Source organism: Drosophila innubila (assembly GCF_004354385.1).
Source record: "Drosophila innubila isolate TH190305 chromosome 3R unlocalized genomic scaffold, UK_Dinn_1.0 2_E_3R, whole genome shotgun sequence".
NCBI lineage: Eukaryota > Metazoa > Arthropoda > Insecta > Diptera > Drosophilidae > Drosophila > Drosophila innubila.
Genome location: NW_022995380.1, coordinates 30,294,687 through 30,310,810, shown reverse-complemented (window position 1 = coordinate 30,310,810; position 16,124 = coordinate 30,294,687).

Below are 16,124 nucleotides of genomic sequence, written 5' to 3'. Positions count from 1 at the left end.
GGAATGCTAAACAGATCAAAAGCACGAGCTATAGAACTTTTTCTCCTTGGGAGAGGAATGAGGTGTGAGAATTCTCAAGTGATTCTTGGTTCAATTCACAGTGGGAAAAACCATCTAGATAAGCTTATATTTATTGAAAATTTTCGAATATAAGTAGAACATGATAATTTTTCTAATCTACTTGATTTTCAATACTTCTAGCAGCTTTTCAATAATTATTTAGAATATTATAATATTTTAATATCGATATTTTTAAAGATGTGAATTTTCAAAAGCAATAAACTTTGAAAATTTTATAACAACAAGTTTTGTTTTGACAATTTTCGATACGGGCAATACAAAGAAAATTTATTTTTATTTGCAAAAAAATTACTTTAAAAAAAATTGTTTGGTTAAAGTTTAAGTTAAAGCTATTTAAAAAAAATAATTTCTTGGATGTTAATGATTTTCCAAAATAAAAGCTCCTGAACATAATATATAATATGATTTTATGTGATTTTTAAAGTAGGATATTCAAAAGTAAGCATTAAAAATATATTTGACTTATTATAAAATACTTAAAATTTATTTGAATATCAACATAAATTAAAAAACTTAAGTTACCTTATATTTTTATTAAGTTACCTTATATTATTTATTGCATAATTAAAATTTTTGCTAATTTCTAAGATAAGTATTAATTTATATAAGCTTATTCAGCGATTTATCCCACTGTGCGATTCCCTAAATGCAGCTCGTTGTTGGCTTTTAATTTTGGACGCAGCACTCGGGGATTTGTGGTCTATTTTTGGTGGGAGGCATCACATAAAATAGCTGTGGTCATAGCATCATCAATAAATATTCTTCGACTTCTTTCAATAAAAAAAAAGTGGATGAAGCACAAGAGGAACGCCAAGCAAATTAGCTAGAAAAAATACAAAATGTTTAGAATTGAAAGAAGTTACGGGCTGCAATGTAAAAATAGCAAAGTCAATGGCATAAGTATGTAAACAAAATGATCTCGCTGTAGCTGTAGCTGTAAATGTATCTGTATCTGCAACTGCAACTCCAACTCCAAATGTATCTGCATCTGCTGTGAGGGAAACTTGAAACGTTCTGATCGCGTGCCCAGAAGAATAAGAAGAACAACAGAGCGTAAAACAGCACTTTCCTAGAAACTCATTGTTATGCCCTTGCAGAGGGTATTATAAATATGTGACTCAATTTGTAATCTATTGTGGGAAAAAATTTTTGTTTTAAAGGTATAAAAATCAAACCAAAAATTTATCAAAAAAAAATATTAAATACATATATTTTATTTATATAAATGAGCCACAGTATTATAAACATTTTTTTTGTCCAAAAATACATTAATTTAACATTATATCTGACGATATGAATATGTGACTATACCATGAAAGAGTTAGGTGTTATATTTTAGCTAGTGACCCCCAATTCAACACCCTTTCCAGTTCGAATTTCGCAAAACTCCTACTTATTTCTCGATAAATTAGTCTAAGCTATGTTTTGTGAAAATTTTAGAATCCTAGGTCTTATATTTTGGGCTTCACGATGATCAGTCAGTCAATCAGTCAGGACAAAGAGTTTTATATATATAAAAGATTCATAATGAAATAATTACCCGCAGGTAACTTCGCAGATTTTAATTTTATTATATATAACATTGCGTTTTATATCCAAGATATTCTTTCTCCACAAAATTAATACTTTATTGTATTCTGAACAAATATCATTAAAACTGGATGAATGCTTTTATTATAGCTGTTAAAGAAATATAAACATTTAATTGATTAATGGATTATTTTATGAATATTTTGTAATCAGCCAATTTAAATGCTACAGATACAATATAACATGAAATCGGATAGCTATAAAATATAGTAATAACCTTTCAGAGTATTTGATATGCGATAGTTATAATTTAATGTTGCTAATGAGATTCATTAGCATTTCTTACACTACTCTATCTGAAGATACATTTGTATCTATGTATGTTTCTGTGTAACTATGCAAAATTGAGACTGCTGTTGGTTAACAGCAGTTAAAAGCTAGTTTCAACATGCGTTACATGTGTTTCATTCAGCACGCACATTTATTATGGTCAATATCTGAAGGAGTGCCCCAATAGTCAGACTGGATTTAGATTCGCTTTCGGATTGGAATTGGAATTGAATTTCGTATCTGAATCTGAAGTGTGGACAATTTGCATACGGTTCATGTTTTTTAACGAATTGCTTGTCAAACACAACAATTAATAGCAGCTGACTGCCAAATTAGACGGAACAGCATCATCAAGAAGAAGATCATCATCTTCTTCATCATCATCATCATCATCAACATTATTGTCATCGTCTGATGACTTAATGACAACTTCCTAATAAAAGCTGCTGAAGAATTTTGAACAAATTTATTAAATGTACAATGGTCTCTGAGATATGCTCGATTATTTGGCCATAAAGATTTGCATATGAATGAGAGAATGTCGTTTATACTCATACCCGAATTATAAATGCCGTGAGTTGGCCCATTAAGGTTCGTTTATTAGAAAATCGAATGATAAACAATGCATGGCCATGTTTTTTGTGGGTGACTGTGGCAAATGTCTATAAATCGATGAATGTATCTCAGAGATACATGCATGCTTACCAATATGATAGCCACGTGCTTAATACGTGCTTAAATGTTAACATTTCAATTTGCAATTTGGACTCACTGTCTGTCTGTCTTTATGTCTGCCCGTCTTTATGTTTGCACAGAGAGAAATTAAGCTTAAATTAAGCTTAAATTAAGTAGTAGCATGGATTTAAGTATTTCCATTCCAAAATTCATACTTGAATTATGTACAAATTATTGAAAATGAGCATAAATTTTCTTGAACCATGTACATTTATTCTTCAAACAAATGAAATTAATCTTGAATCAAGTAAAGCTCGATTTACTAAAAATGATATCAAATCTTCATTAATTAAGTTCAAAGCACGGATTGTAGCGATTTTTCACAGGAAATACTTACAGATCCAGATCGTCAGATCTTAAATTCAAATTTAGGTCGCTAGCATACACAAAATTAAGACTTTTAAAGATCTTGGATCAGTAGATACAAAACAATAAAGGCTTATTTCAAATGTGTTTTGAGTTCACTTATTACTTTTGAAACAAATACCCCAAAATACTTATATTTTGAAACTTCAGAAATTTTACTTATAATTAGATCAAAATTCCCAAACTTAGTAATTTAAATATTGTTAAGAAATAAAGTTGAATATGTGTTAAAAACATTTAATCTAAGCAATTAATTTTTATCTTACACCAAAAAAACAATAGCTAAGAAATTAATAATGAAATTTAAATTTAAAAATTGTATTTATAAATAATAATACACCGTCAATGTCGTCATGAATATTTTTTTTTATTAAGCTCTACAAGCATGAAACATCAAATTTAAAAAAAGAGCAAAATAAATAAATCATAGTAAGTTTCAATTTTTTATTATTTTGATAATAAAATTTGAATGAGAAATAAAAAAATATCAAAAATTCTAAAGCTGATAAAATTGACAAAAAATATTTAAAAGAGCAAAAAAATTAAAAAAAAAAATACTAAAAATACCAAAAAATACAAAAAAATTTATAATTTTTTTATATATATTTTTTTATATATTATACACGACATATTTATTTTTTTTCGCTCTGTGTGTGCCATGGGATTGACTGTCTGGACTGTCTATGGGTCTGCCTGTTTGCCTTTCTATCTGATGGTCTGTCTGCACGTTACGCACTCGCCACGCCCAGCGTGCTAAAATGTTTTCCAAACATGCAAAGATCATTTGCACACACACACACACACACACACACACACACACACACACACACACACTCATACACACACACTGGAACAGTGAAACAGAGCAAACCCTTTGACATGTTTCTGGCGCCGCTTCTATGAAGTTCCCAACAGACAGATACATTTGTATGCAGATACACAGATACGCAGATACATTATACATATGTTTAATCAGAATTCAAAGGCACGCATTATTGAAAAAGCCCAAATAAAAAAAAGAATAGAAAAAAAGAATAGAATAGAAACAAAATACATCGCGGTGTTGGCCATATACAAATTGGACTCATATGTGTATCCGTATCCGTATCTGTATCCGTAGTCATCGCCCCGCTGAATGTGTGCCTTCCCAGATAAGATACTTTATTGACATTGCGTGTCTAAACACTTTACCGCTATGTTAGTTGTTCTTGTTGTTGTTGTTGTTTTTGATTGTGATTGTGCGCTTTAAGCTGATTTGCATACCCATAATTCTTAATTCAGTGAGGTGTGCGTGTGTGCGTGTGTATTATGTTCAGCACGAGCATCACAGATACATATGTATCTCTCTATTTCTATCTGTATCTGTATACGGAAAAATAGCATAATTTTAATCAGACAACACTAGTTATTGGGAATTGGTTTTGTTGTGGTTAAGGCAATAACTCAATCAAGTGTCGTGTTGACTCCAAATGAACCGGTTCAGAAACGGTTCGCTGCATTTTGGATCGATTTACTTATTCATAGCTGATTATAAAGATAAAATTAAACATTCCTATAAATGTGAGGAAGAATTTTCAGAAGAACTAAACAGCTTTTTTAACTTCAATCATATTTATAAATGCTTTTAATTTTTTTAATTGTTAAATTTTAATTCAAAGCTTCTTTTAATTTTATTTTTTTAACTTGAAATATCTTTAAATTTTAAATTTTCTATGTTTTTTTGGCTTTTTTGTTATAATTAGTATACAAACACCATTTTAAATAAGATTCTACAGCGTTTTATTATTTATTTTTGAAGAATTGTAAATGTTAAGCCAATAAGCTTTTAGTCTAAAATTATATGGCATACATTTTTAAAAGCTTTTCTATGCTGAACATATTTTCAGACAAAAGAATTTTTTTGTGGAATCTGATTTTATTAAATTCGTTTTAATTTTTTTTCCAACAAAAAACAATTTTTATTTTTTTGATAGTAAAAAAATTGAATTCCAAATTTTAATGTTTAGAAAATTTGACGGCGTTTTTTAACGTAATATTAATGAAAGTTTGAAAAAAATTTCTTAAATTAAACACTTGTCGAAATATTTCTCACAGTAAAAATTTTTCTTTGTTTAAAAAAATGTGTAATTTATATTGGCAGAAATTTAAGTTTTAATTTAGATTCAATTTATTGTAACAAGCTAATTTTTTGATGAGCAGCCTAAATAAAAATGCTTTTCAGATATATATGTGTGCATACAAATTAAATATGTTTGTTTTGAAAGAATTGTATCTTTGAGATACATTTGTGTGACGTCTGCAAGAGACAAGTGGCTGAGATGATGCTGAGAATGTGGATGAGGCCTTGTCACCTTGTTGCGGTCGCCCCAAATCATTAATTTCACAAAACGTGACTTTTTTGCCATATTTTGAATTCTAATTTCCACTCATTAGACGTGGCAGGCACTGTCGCCGTATTCTAAACATAACTTCAAAAAGGTGCAGACTGCACTTGTGACACGTTTCGTAATCTCTTGCCTTTTTTCTTGTTTCGCATTTTCCATAAGCAGGCAACACACACACACGCACACACACACACACACACACACTTCTAGAGACTGTGAAGATGCCGCACAGCTAACAGATACATATACAGATACAGATACAAATATAGAGATGCTTACGCTAACTTGCAACTACATACATATAAAGAATAAGGGGTTAGTGTGCAGAAAAGGGGTAATGAAAGGTTTAGGAAGGGGAGGGGAGGGGAGGGGAGGGGTAAGGGGTTGCTGGGTGGCAGGTACAGGTGTATTACAAGCTCAAGTACAAGCTATTTCCGCAACGGAAGGCAACACATTTGAGTTTAGCTTTTGTGCCGAGCTCGAGCTCTAATTAAAATAAGCATCAGCGCTAGAAAAGGTCGACAGCAGATAGTGTTTGTACCCACTGTATATGTATATGGGTACACTCAGCGAAAAATTTATAGACAATTTAACTATTTATATATCAAATTAATTTTAGTATTATAATTTATAATCATTGGGATATAACTAGCGTTAAATATGGAATTTGTCAATATAAAATGAGTGCACTTAAAATTATAAATCAAGAGTACATAAAGTTAAATTAAAAATTAGATAAAATATTGACATAAAATTATTTTAATATTAAATTACAAAGACTTTAATCAAAATGGTTAGACTTAAATTGTAAAGTGTGTGTAATATCATTATAGTATATTCAACATAAAAATAATTAAATTTAATATAATTCCTATTCATTACAAATTTCCAATAAAAATAAAAATAAAAAATTATTATAAAAAATTAATATTTCATACAATAACCGAAATATTAAAAAAAAATTCGTATCGTTAAAGCTTAAATTGCAAGTAAAGCGAGAAAAAACAATCGACATATAAACATAAAATATATTCAATGAAAAGAAAAATTAATTAAATATTGCGCGTTTTAAAACTTAACAGGATTTGAAGGAATAATACACATTTATTTTTGAGTATTTTTTTGGTATGCCATATTTATAATAGCTTTGACATATAAGCATAACTTAAGTTGAATCAGAATGTTTTATATTTAATATTAATTGGATTTCTATCAAAATGTAAATTAATAAAATCAATTATTTTTTTAAAATAAGTTTTAAATTATGGATTTTAAATTTATGCTTGTGGAATAATCCTTAAATTATTTCAATTTAACTTAGTAGTTATTTGTGATTATTGAATTTAAATGTAACTGCATTTATTTTGACTATGCATTATTTCTTTAGGTGTATGCATGCGTGTGTGTGTGTGGGTGGCAAGGATTTGTGTGTGACTGGGCTGCAGGTTGCAGGTTGCAAGTTGCAAACACGTTGCATAATTGGCCATTTTCAGTGTGCAGTTGCCGCACATCATCCTCAATCTTAATTAACAAATATACAAGAAATGAAAATGAAATAAAATGTAAAGTCCATGACTGAGAAAAGTGAGGGACCAACTCTGACTGTGAATGTAGACTCCAACTCCAACTCTGACTCCAACAGCGACTGCGACTGCGACATAAAATGCAATTTACGACTTGTCATAAAGGGAAGAAGAGAGAACCCCATTCATACATATAGTAAATCATTTTTTATGTAGAAGCGCCGCTAAACGAGATGCGACTTCGAGTAGCTCCAACTCGGCAAATAAGCCCTGCTTTTCGGCCACGCCACATAAAATCCTTTAGCACCTTTAAAATGGCCAAAGCCAAAGCCCAAAGCCAAAGCCAAAGCCAAGGCCTAAGGCCAAAGGGCCATTCGACAGACAGACAGACGGACAGACAGACGGACGGACAGATGGACAGACAGACGAATTTGACTGCTAAACAGCGAAATTTACACAATCAACAAATGACATAAAATTGTTGCTGAACGATACAAAATAAGTATAAATGCTGCTGTCGGGTGTGCCAGACTTGTAGATACCCTGTAAGAAAATTTGTAGGTAGCCAGGATATGTCCTAACATATTTGTCTATGATCAAATATCAAAGAAATTCTAAATACAGATCTGCTAGACTTCTGGATACCCTGTAAGCATAATTGAGATACTAACCAACCACATTTTTAATTAGGATACATATGCTTTGACATATTTACATATAAATGATTGAAAAAATACTGAAATAGGGATGCGCTAGACTTGTAGAAACCTTGTAAAATACTTTTTTTTTTGACAATATTTGCCGTATAATTTAAACTATACATCAATGCTTATATGTACTCAAAAAATCAAAAATGATTGCCTCTAAACTTTACAAACTTTACCACTAAACCATTATACTTCAATTTGCAGAGCATGAAAAAGAAAAATATAAATTGCATGACAAATTCCTGTTGGAGGAGGGTCGAAATCGATGTGGAAGTCGCAGAAATGATGGACGATGATTATATGAGACACACACACACACACATATATATATATATACATCCTTATATCCTTATGCAGGACTACAGCGAGCGAACAAATTCCAGCATGTGGAGCAATAATAATAATTTTATTGTTTTAACAAAGGTAACAAACAGAAAAGTTATTTCAGCCACAGCTGAGCGGCTTTTAAAAACAAATCGTAAGGTAACCCAGGCTCCCAGACTCCAAGCTCCCTTCGAGGACAACGAGGACAAGGAGGACATCGCCAATGCCAAACAAGGATAAGCGTCAGGCCAAGCGTAAAGATACATATATATAAATATATATATTCATATATAAAAAAAGAGGTTTTCGCCTTCCAAAAATGCGCGCCGTTGCAAAGGTGTACAAGGTACGCAAACAAGCCAATACTTCCCTCTCCTTCCCTCACACACACACACACACACACACACACACACTTATACACTCACATAAAACTTGAAGAAGAAACAAATAAAAATGGCGAAATAAAGCAGGAATAAGATCTGTAGCGAAAATATTTTTATTGCCTTTTTGGCAACACACAGAAGCTACGTGTGTGTGTGTGTATCTGTGTGTGTATGTGTGTGTGTGTGTGTGTGTTTCCTTGTTTGTCTGTGCAACGCTTTGCCTGCTTATAGGGGAACTGTGGGGAAGTTGTACGCACATATAACCCAACATAATTTACGCGCCCATAATTTGTCATAAAAATCTTCCAGTAATAATTTAATGTTGAAATGCAAATTTTTAATATATTTTTATACCCTGTAGACAAAAGTCAATCAAGTATATTGAATTAACAACAGAAAATTTGACAACAATTTTGACTTGTATAGTTGCCAGTCCATTGTTTTACCAGACTTTAAAAGTCTATAGCTTTGACAAAACTGAACCGATTTTTAAGCGGAATGTCATTTTAATCATGATTTGGCCTCTAAATTCATTCTGCATTCAAATTTAATTTATTTAAAAAAAAAAATATTTTACCCTCTAGAGCTTGGTTTTGATTTTAAAGCATAGGGTCCCCCCTTTGGAATTTTGAAAATTGAAAATTTTAAATCTCAAGTTTTCACTTTTAATCAACTCCTTATATCGTAATTAGTCTAACACAACACTTTAAATTTAATTCTGGGACCTTTCATTTTTCTGTAAAAAATCATGTGAAATCGTACAAAAATTTTGGCTTGAAAAGTTATAGGTTAAAGGTCGGTCCAATTTCAAACTTCTATAACTTTGTCAAAACTGAACCGATTTTAAAACGGAATGTCATTTCAATAATGATTTGGCCTCTAAATTCATTCTGCATTCAAATTTAATTTAATTAAAAAAAAAAATATTTTACCCTCTAGAACTTGGTTTTGATTTTAAAGCATAGGGTCCCCCCTTTGGAATTTTGAAAATTGAAAATTTTAAATCTCAAGTTTTTACTTTTAATCAACTCCTTATATCGTATTTAGTGTAAAACAAAACTTTAAATTTGATTCTGTGATATTCATATATTTTTTCAATATTTAAATGTTTACAGAGTATTTATTACTCCTTCCTTGTAGAGGCTCAAAAATTATACCTGTTTCGCCTATAAATTAGTGTGCGAAGACATATTTTATATCTATTCTGTACAGCTGGGAAATATATACGAACGTATAAATATGACAAGGAGTATGAGTATTACTCAGATGCGCATCTTAAGTAGGATTGTTCTAAAGCCGAGGCAATTGAGTGTAAGCAATTAAATCTGGGATCTTTCATTAGTTCAACTAGACTTTTTGGCAAATTTGCTGAATAATGTATGAATGCAGATTATGGAAAGGCATAAAGAAATGATGATAATTTTGGGGTCAACTTTTGAAATTGGGTTGATTTACATTTCAGATGAAATAGTATCTTGTATCTTGTTGAACATAAAATGCAGTAACTGCCGTCTTACCAATTGCCACACATGATTACGTTGTAAACCATTTTATGTACACGAGATGTAACAAATATTTAAAGAACTTTACGAATGATATGTGAGGCTGCATTCGGGTTTTATGACTCGAGTCGACTCAACTCAACTGACAGACGCACAGTGGGGAAGAACAGCTGGTTTAGCCTATAATTAGTAGTAGCATATAGCAAATACAGCGCATGTCTGTTTTAAGTAAAAAAAACTTTTTCTACGATTTTTTTTCTGAAAAAAAAATTAAACATGCAGGGAACTATTTTTTTTTAAATTAATTTGAATAAAATATGTTGATGTATAATAAAGAGCTGTGCAATGATCAGTGAATGAGTGAATCAGGACAAAGAGATTTATATATTATGCAAAGATATACAAAATGTATACATTTGTTGCTTTTAAAAACTCACAGCAATATAAATAATGCTATTGCTATATAAATATTACAAAAAATCTTAAATATTATTATAATTAATATCTTCAAAACTAATTTATTCATTTTGAATACGGACCTTAAACTTAAAAAAAAAACCAAATTTATTTGAATTAATTTGTGGTATAATGAAAAAAGATACTAAAATTTACAAAAAAAATGGTCGACAAGGTCCTTCAAACATTGGTTATCGATTAGAAAAAGATGACTTTCGAAATGCAAAATATTGTAAATAAATTTAAACGTATCCATCGTTTTTGCCCACTGTCAGACGGGTGCAAAAGTTGAAATTCTTACTTCACTTCTGACTGTTTAATCTTTATGGCGCCCAACTTTAACTTCCACTCCGACTCCGACTCCGACTCGAACTCGAACTGGAACTGTTACTCCACCTCCAAGTGGAATCCCCTGTAACTAAATCATAATCATGGCTAACAAATGCTGCGTGTCATTTGAGCGCACACATCATAAAGCAGCAATTAAGACAATGTTTAAATCGTAAGCGTCAAAAAGGCCATAGAAAACTCTCTTGACGCACAATAAAAATGACAGAAAACTGTCATAAAAACCCGAAACAGAGCAATAGAAAGAGATGCGTATAGGTATACTAGACAAACAGAGAGAGAGAGAGAAGAGTCTCGCAGTCATTGGCAACGCTGCTAATTGCCTGTCAAAAATTCTATGCGCCGTAAAAATGATGAGATAAATGCGTAGAAACCAAGTGGAAATACATGGATAGCATTCAATGTGATAGAATTACTCGTGGCGAACTCTCCTTGCTCTTAACCATAAATAAATATTGAAATAAAACCGTATAAAATAATCTTGTTTCAATTGCAAAAGCAGCTCAAAAATGTCGGCAATGTTTTATGCGATTAAAATCCAATTGAATTTATTTTCTTTTGACTTTAGACATAATCGTCTGTAGCCAAATAAATATTAATCTTGAAGGTTTCAGGAATTATTCAATGTACATTGTACAAGCAAGTAATTTATTCTTTTAATTGAAACATTATTGTAAACTGCCTTTAAGTACTTAAAAGTCAAACTAAAATAAGAAATTTTAATGCTTAAAAAATTTTTAATTTTAACGTATTTTATTGTGACTGCTTATAAATAATTTATGTTTATAAAGGAGTAATTGTCGCGCTAAAACCTATCAAAATTAAATATATTATCATAGTCTTGGACATTTATGAAGTAATGAGACATTAACAGCTTTTAAATTAGCCCTAAGTTGTATTAAAATATAAATTTGATAAAATTTATAAATATCAAATAAATAAATTATTCTATTTCAAACACAAATTAGTCTGAAGATGATGGCAATTTTCTAAAAATATAATAATTACAATTAGTTCGGACTACAGCCTTAGCAGAAGTGACGCTAACATAGCTTTAACAGCTGTTAAAAATTCGATTACTGCCATTTATGTCAATTTAGCTAACTGTAGCGATTTTTAAGAGGTCTATGAGTTTTTTAAGCAAAGAAATATGCTAAAATTCTAAATTTTAACTTGTGTTGTTTGTCATTTATCGGATTTTATATTTAGTATTATAATACAGTAACTGTTTATACTGGCTATAAATTGTCAACGGTGTTTACAGCCAATTGAAGCCGTAAATCTAGTAAATATCGATACAAATCAGATACAAGTTTTCCAGTTGAAATACTTTACTGCTTGGATTGCAAGAAAATGAAGCAAAATTTGCGGAAAATCTCAACAATTGTCAGAGCAAACCGACTTATGAAAAAGCGGAAACAGACGCCTGTCACCTTGAATGAGGAAATGAGTGCATGCGATAACGATAACGAGAACGAGAACGAGGACGATAGCGAAACGATATGTGGGGTAGGGGTAGAAAATGGTGGATATAAGGGAAACGGAAATGACTCTTAGAAGCAGTTGTAGTTGTAGTTGTAGTTGTAGCCAATAGCCGGAATTGAAGCCAAACCATTCACTGAACTAATGCCGACCTAAGGCAAATATAATTGCGTGTGTGTGACAGAGAAGAGCAGGGTGACAAACAGAGAGGGAATGCTGTGGGAGGGTGGGGGAATGGAAATAGTCCTTGTTTTCTGGACAATGTTACGAGACATTTGCATGCAGGCGTCATCTGGTGTTTTTGAATGGTTTGGGTTTCTGGTTTTTGTGGTAAGCATGTGGCCAGAAACCGTAGAGAGAAAGACAACGGCTAAAATGTTCGACAATTGTGCTGAGTCCGAGTGTTCCCTCCCCCCCCTCCCCCCTTATCTCCCTCTTTACCCCTCCTTTACCACCACATACTGTTGCTGTTATTGCTGCCTTGCATACGTGCCCAACAAAAATATTGATTTAAATGAGTTTCAGTTTCGGTTTTCATTTCCTATCGCAAAATTCCAACAATCAGCAAATTGTGCTGCTCAACGAACTAGTTTTTTTTTTCCTGCTTTTTTTCTCTTGATTTTGGTAGTCCAACTGAAGCACTAAAAGTGCTTCAACCAATAGTTAGATGATTTCCAAGCCAGAATGCATGATAAGCAAAATATTGCACATTGATGATGAGCTACCTTCCCTTCCTCTCCCCTGCTGCTTTACTCCCTCTCCCCTGCAGCTTCCCTCCAATCGAACTTGAGGCAAAACTATCTGAAAGTCTGATTTATGGCGAATGCCAAGCCAAAAATATGCTCAACTTTTTTGCAGTCTGCACTTGAATGTCTGCTCTGCTTATTTTGGCCTGGCTTTGTTTTGCCTGTCTAATTATGAGAGCAGAAAAACACATCAATAATATAAACTACAGTTTAAAGTTGATAGTTTTATTGTTTGCAGCATCCCAAGGGTAGAATTTTAGAATTTATTGTCTTTAATTCAAATCTGGTGAACTTTAATGACAAGTATAAAATCTGTTTATATCAATTTAGTTAATTTAAATATGTTTCATATTTAATATATTAAATAATTAGCTTGATCACTTAAAGAATTTTATAAAAATTTTATTTATTTATTTTATATATAATTAAAAGACTTAAAAAAAATTGAACAGTTGTTATAATAATAAATAAACAATTCATTAAATGATATATAACTTAAGAGTAAAAAAAAAATACAATTAATTATTGAGTTAACTTAATCCACAGCAGGTTGACAAACTAAGTATTAATATTAATATATTTTTATTAATTTAATTTGAATCACAGTTTATTTAAGTCAACTCGAATACGTTTTCAAATTAAATGCAATATGATAGAATTAAATATTTTTGTATCTATATGTTGTGTGTGCGAGTGTAAATAGTTAAATTAAATCACAGAATGTTGAAAAATTAAGAGCTAATATTTATTAATTTGTATTAAGTAAATTTGAAACTGAATTTATTTGTCATTAATTTTTAACACATATTTAAATTAAATGCAATGTGGTAAAATTACAGTTTTTAATATTTGTGCACTCATCCTTTTTTTCTCTGTGTGTACATATGTATATATAAGTTGAATGTGTATGTGTAAATAGCCTAAAAACCTTTTCAACTTTCTTTACTTGTCCCACAAAGTCATTTGAAGTCATTTCTGAGTCGCAGTCACCCGAAAAAGCCGCAGACAGTCAAGCAAAACGAAACGAAACGAAACGAAATCATTGCGAAAAGTTTGCGACTTTAGTTTTCTACCTACTGGCATAGAAAAGTAGAAAAAAGGAGGAAGAAAAGCAGAAGAAGATGCAAATATATGTATAACCATTTGAATATAATTCTCATTTGCATATTGTTTTGCACACCTGCAAAGTGAGCCTCTTTTGCCTGTAGTGTATCTGTCTCTGTGCTGTATCTGCTTGTGCTGTATTATGTTAAGATTGCAGCTGCTGCTCTTAAAGTTAAAGTAATTAATTATTAATCTCCCACAACATAATAACAATGGCCAATTGTTTCAATGACCCTTGTGCCACATTTTAGCATTCAGTGTTTTGACGTATTCTGCCTTCTGCCCTCTGCTCCCCTTTCCCTTCCTCCCGGCTTACTGTCAAAACAGGCGGAAAAAAAGACCGCTAGATTTTAGCTTCTTTTTTTTTCTTTCTTCTACTCTGACACCATTGTGAGAAGGCGTGGCAGGGGCGGTCAGGGGGCGGGGCAACATCCCCAAAACTGGCGTTGCAACAAAAGCTGCCCCCGGGGCATAAATAACTTTTTTATACCAACATTTCATATGGTTTTTTATGAAAAGGCCGCAAAAAGTTGACACTTTCTATTTTTAACTATTTTTATATGAATTTTGTTTAATTTTAAATATATAGAGATTATTTCCTTAGTTGTTGCTGCACTTGGTCTGCTTAAATTAATTATTTTTACTATTGATTGTCGACGCCTTTTTGTCGTCTTCTTGTTGACAGTTTTATTTTAAAATCTCTTTAATGCAATAAAATGAATTGTGCTGAATTTTTGAATATATTTTTGTTTGTTTATGTCAATTTTTTTTCTTGCTGCTTAAATTAATTATTTTTGACGTTTAAACATTGATTTCAAAATGTTGTCATGTTATTAAAAGTTTTCCTGCAAATCATTAACAATAAAATAAAATAAATTGTGCTGGGTTTTAGAACATTTTTTTATAGTAATTTAATAGTTATAATTTAAAATACATATATAGTGATTTTCATGTAACTTATAAAACTAATTATTTTTTTGAATTGATTTTGTTGCCATTTTATTGATTTTTGTACAGTGTTTTTTCTTAAATTTAAAATAAAATATAAATAAAAAGAGTAATTAGTATACTAATGAAAATAAACTGTGTTGAGTAACAAATTTTTGAAAATATAATAATTAATAAGTAGTTTATTATTTTCGGCAATGTATTATTTGTTGAATATGCATTTGTTTTGTAATTTTTATAATAAAATAAAATACGTTTTGTTCCACTTGAAATATACATATACAATATATACTAAATATATAGATATTTAATACAAAAACTGAATTTGGTTTCATTTGAAGCACTATGTATACAGTGATTATATCATTAGTTGCTGTTGCTAATTATTTTTGGGAAGGACGACATTGATTTTCAATTGATTTGGATAGCATTTTGTCGCCTGACGTCATAAAAATACTCATCGAAAATTACAGGGCCGGAATAAAACAAGCTGTTGACTTGCCAAATAGCCGTGAATTATTCCCCAAGGGCGTAGGTTGAGCAGGTAACGGCAATCGCATCGTTTTGGCCGGAGAATTTCGCTGAGACAACAAATGTCTCTTCCCGCTCTCTTCACTTCTCCACACTCCACACTTCTCGCTGCTGTGTGTGTCTCTTGGCCAACAATAACGAGCCAAGAGGGGGATGAAAATGGCAGAAGGGGAAGCTGAGAAGAATGGGAAGATGGGTAGATGCGAAGATGGGCAGAGATGGGACTCACAGCATCGTCAGGATATCGTAAAGCGACACACAATCACACATAAAATTTTACAACACGAGGATGTTTTTTATTGCAATTGGAGTCCACGTCCAATCGAGGAACTTAAGTAGCCAATTACTGGAAAACTTTGACTCTGAAGGAGGTGATATTCCTTCCATCCCATCAGGACAGTTTTGTTAGCGAAAATATTTTTCTATTTAATTAAAATGAATTTACCTTTTTCTCCGACTGATTTATGGATGGACACCAATAAATTTCTCAGCCAACTTCTCAGCATCGAGAGCAATTTAAATCACGTTGCTGCGGTTTTAATTAAAAGGAATTTATTTAGCACTCGACTGCAGATAAATGCACACAGCACTGTACAGTGTACAGTGCGAAACAAATATTTACTTACCTGTGCCATTAACATGAA